Here is a 5,190-nt window from a genome sequence, read left to right as displayed (position 1 = left end):
AAAGAACAGAGGACTGGCACAACAAACCAATGCACGGTCAATACATGAGACAGACTAAAGAACTAGCCAGCGATGACAATTGGCAATGGCTACAGAGGGGAGAGCTAAAGAAGGAAACTGAAGGAATGATAACAGCGGCACAAGATCAGGCCCTAAGAACCAGATATGTTCAAAGTACGATAGACGGAAATAACATCTCTCCCATATGTAGGAAGTGCAATACGAAAAGTGAAACCATAAACCACATAGCAAGTGAATGCCCGGCACTTGCACAAAACCAGTACAAAAAGAGGCATGATTCAGTAGCAAAAGCCCTCCACTGGAGCCTGTGCAAGAAACATCAGCTACCTTGCAGTAATAAGTGGTACGAGCACAACCTAAAGGAGTGATAGAAAACGATCAGGCAAAGATCCTCTGGACTATGGTATCAGAACGGATAGGGTGATACGTGCAAACAGAACCAGACGTGACGTTGACTGACAAGGTCAAGAAGAAAGTATCACTCATTGATGTCGCAACACCATGGGACACCAGAGTTGAAGAGAAGAGAGGGGAAAATTGGATAAGTATCAAGATCTGAAAATAGAAATAGAAGGATATGGGATATGCCAGTGGAAATCGTACCCATAATCATAGGAGCACTAGGCACGATCCCAAGATCCCTGAAAGGAATCTAGAAAAACTAGAGACTGAAGTAGCTCCAGGACTCATGCAGAAGAGTGTGATCCTAGAAACGGCACACATAGTAAGAAGAGTGATGGACTCCTAAGGAGGCAGGATGCAACCCGGAACCCCACACTATAAATACCACCCAGTCGAATTGGAGGACTGTGATAGAGCAAAAAAAATAAAAAAAATAAAAAAAATAATAATAATAATTAAGGTTATCCACATCATCTTACACAAAGTGCTTTTCGTGATTTTTAAAAACATTTCTCAGTGCCTCTGGAATTTGTGAAAAACCAGAAAGGCGGCAATCTGTTGATTTTTCATGGTTTCCTTTTTCGAAATGAAAAACTGATCAAGCCGGAAAACCCGTCCGGAAAAGCGCAGAATATGACGGAGCGAGATGCTCAGCTCTGATTCGCACGAGAAATTATATACTGTTCTGAAAGAGCCAGAGACCAAGAGGGAAAAAAGCGGTAGATGAAATGAAAGCGCGTGCAGAAGCAGCTCCTGAAAGCAGCACTCACCAAGTGGTCGCAGAATCTACTGTTCGATTATCCGATGCTGTGCAAGGACAGATGCCATCCGTATCATGTCTAATATGCACGAAGCTCTGCCAATTCCCCTTTCACCGGAAGAACTCCAGAACCACATCGGCATCTAGTGACAAATGCTGGAGATCAGTCTCTTTCGTGGGATAGCGTCCAGGGCCTAACAGAATCATCGCTTGGTTTACTGAGCGCAACTTAGATATGTTGGCTCAGTCGAATAGCTGTTGTTGGGATCTCCAGTAAAACGAAAACTATTGATTAGCAGATCTCGTGCAGATTTTTAATCCCATCCTCCCCTTTAGATGGATGGAACTTTGCTGAACGAGTTTGAAGCTTTAACTATTTTGGGTTTAACCTTTGACTCACTACTAACTTTTGAGAAACATCTAATGAAAATTTCAGAGAATGGCGCACGAACGTTAGGTATTATACGTAAGGCCTCACATATTTATGACAGTGATGAAATCAATGCAACCGGTTTCAGGTCAGTTGTCCTTTCTTTACTAGAATACTGTTCTCCGGTATGGATGTCTCCTTCTGCCAGAGATTGATCTCTTTTGGACGGAATGGTTTGTGGTGGTAAGTTTCTGTTTCCTAATATTGTGTGTTATAACTTGTTTGTCACTTTTTCCAATTCAAAATTGATTCCTGGTCCCATTCTCCTGCCTAGAGCAACCAGATTCGCTGAGCAGCAGCACCAATATGCAGTAGATATCACTTGCTATCGAATTTCTTTATTCCTCACACCGTTGGTTTGGTTTGTATGGTGCTTTTACGTTACATGGAACCAGCGGTTATTCAGCAACGGGACCAACGGCTTTACGTGACTTCCGAACCACGTCGAGAGTGAACTTCTATCACCAGAAATACACATCTCTCACTCCTCAACGGAATGGCCGAGAATAGAACCGGCGACCACCTAGGTGGAACGCTAATACCATACCAACTACGCCGCTGAGGCGCTCCTCACACCGTTGGCCAGGATGTCGCGCGTTGAGACTTCAAAAGATCAATCGAATTCGAGATGCAAAGCATTACTGCCCTTATATAATTGTCCTTGCTTGTTAATAACTTACTTACATTTTTATAGATTTATCAATTTGTCAGTTCATTTTTCTTTTTGTAATAAGTCAGATCTCTTCCTTCTGCATTTCCCTGGCACCTTTGGTTTTGTTCCTTATGAATGGGGTTCATCTTCCGAATAATAATAATAATAATAATAATATAATAATAATAATAATAATAACTAATAATAATAATAATAATAATAATAATAATAACTAGTATTTTCTCCCTAATTTTCGGTTAAAAAACAAGAAATTCAAATCATGCCGCCCTAATTTTCTTCGGTGGCTGTGATACTTGTGCAACAGACACACACACACACAAACACACACCCAGAGAGAGAGAGAGACAGAGATTCATCTAATATGATTGCTTCTTCGGCCACTGAATACCTTACGTTTCCTTTGCAGGACAAAAATCAGTAATAATGATGCTATACGAATCTAATGCGCACTCATCTTTGGAAATATAAGTGTCATGAAATAAAGTCTTAACGTCTATATTTCCAAGTTACCCTGGATATGATCCACACTGACATCCTTCGGGTATCGAAATAAGAAATGAATCAAAACTTTTTTCCTCTCAAGGGCAGTAATAAGTCCACTACACCGAACGACATGCTGATAATTATTGGACGGTTACTGCATACTAGTGGGAACAAGATTATTCATTCAGTTATGACCTTATACTTACTGTATAAGTCGCCCTACTAAGACACTGCTGTTAGGGAATTCCATCTTCGCAATGATCGTCTTTTTATGCGAAAATCATAGGCCGATGAAATGCAAATATTCCGGCTATATATATATATATATATATATATATATATATATATATATATATATATATATATATGAATGTCTTTTACTGCAATACAACAATATATGAAGATCAAAAGTGTTTTATGAGCCTTTTTATCTTCATATCTGTATATATATATATATATATATATATATATATATATATATATATATATATATATATATATATATATATCTATATAGGTGGGCGTAATCCTAATCCGTGTGACGAAATCGAGAGTAGATATATATATATATATATATATATATATATTATATATATATATATTTATATATATATAAGTAATTGTTGTACTACACAATAAACACAAGCAAGTTATTAGAAAAAATAATGCATGAAGTATTGTACTGCAGCAATAGAAATTCAGTTTGAGCAGTTTGGATTCTTTTCATTAACTTTAAATTCAAGATCTAACAAACTTTCAAGACGGCTCGGCACTTTCCAATTAACTTGTGAAGTAATAAGTATATCACAGAAGTATCAAAAACGAGCGAGCTAGTCCTCATTAACTACGTTCTGTAATGCTTCTCTCTTCTTTCAGCCATGGACAGAAGACCTAAGAAGAAATATGAGTTTTTCAAGGGTAAGATATTTTGTCTTGTGCATCTGCCTCGACATTATAGGTATTTTTCAGTGATAAAATTATTACATTGCTGTTTCACAATGTATTAGGAACTGATGAACACATAATTTAGCACTAAAATTCCTTGTGAAATTTTGAGATATATACAGAACCTAAGAGAGCTTTGACTTGTGTGTGCATGTTGTGTGCTGTGTTGTGTACGTCGTGGCAATAGGAGAAAAATTAAAACCTGGGATAATAAATCTTATGCCCAAATCCCATCTTAAACTAACATCAGTCCCTCTTCACATGAAGTAGAATTTCCCCAACTATTATTTCAAAACATGCTCATTTTACTCTTCTCAATCAGGTGGCAGAATAAGTACATATGATGAGGGAGACTACGACGAGAATACACAGGCCTCTCTGACCCTAACGAACCTCTCCTTGAAGCACCAGGGTACAGCGGCAGCGCCAGTTACGACCAAAGGTACGGCGAGTACCAGCCACCTAGCGGCCTCTACAGTCAAGATGCACCGATGGATTACAGCTCTCACCAAGGCCAGCTGGATTCAGAATCGCCAGCCCCATAGCCCTATCAAGAACAGGAGTACGCAGACTATGGGGCTACTGGCTAACTCGGACCCAAGCCAGCCATCTGCCTCAGGGTTTCAGGGTCCCCCTGGACCTGGTGCCGGTGGACCTGCTCCAGGTCAAAAAAAGAGAGTTCAGACTTGTCGACTGTGCGCCAACCATGGTTTAATAGTAGAGAAAAAGGGTCACAAGCCATTCTGCAAGTACCAGGACTCCTCACGATTGTAGGCAGTGTGAGATTACTCTGAGAATGCGAGATGCTTCAGCCGCCCAGCAGAAGATGACCAGAACTCAGCAGCCTAACATGCAAGTCCAGCCCCAGAGATCATCCCCCTGTGGACCCCGTGAGTTTCCAAGAATGCAAGAACTGGAAGCAGAGACCAAAGACATTATTGATCCCGTTCTGTTCGCTGATATTAATGAAATAGTGAAGTCGAGGTCACATCAACTTTAGCACTAGGCAAAGTAGATGGCATCTTTTTTTGTATCACTATGAGCTAGACCAGAAAAAATATATATCGTGTTACCTTCTAACATATATGTAAACGGCATATATATAGTTAGGTCAAATGAACATACTAGCTGACTTCTCTAGCATTACGTTTTAAAAATCTGCAATTGCTAAATAGGTTTGCTTGCTTAATTTCATATATTTTGAGATTTTGCTGAAATGCGAGAGGAGAATTATTCTGTAGATTGCTGTAATAGTACAATTTTAAACCGTTTGTACTTCCCACCAATAACTTTCCAAGCACTTCCCAATACTGTAGCAGAAATTCCAGGAACAATATGAATTGACGGGATTTCTTAAACTTCGCTAATTTCGTAGCCACTTGATATCATTATCACCACATAGTTAACCAGTCATTTTACTAGCATTTTTGCGTGGCAGCTTCAGCGACGGAAACTTGGAAAGTAAAGAAAGCTTTA

General features: G+C 39.3%; 1 pseudogene; it reads left to right on the top strand.

The window, feature by feature from the left end:
• The first annotated feature begins 3,647 nt into the window (after positions 1-3,647).
• Positions 3,648-4,878, top strand: LOC135205548 (uncharacterized; annotated as a pseudogene).
• The last annotated feature ends 312 nt before the right edge of the window (positions 4,879-5,190 follow it).

The sequence above is a fragment of the Macrobrachium nipponense genome, chromosome 24 (assembly GCF_015104395.2).
Source record: "Macrobrachium nipponense isolate FS-2020 chromosome 24, ASM1510439v2, whole genome shotgun sequence".
Lineage (NCBI taxonomy): Eukaryota > Metazoa > Arthropoda > Malacostraca > Decapoda > Palaemonidae > Macrobrachium > Macrobrachium nipponense.
This window is presented reverse-complemented; position numbering and strand designations above follow the sequence as displayed.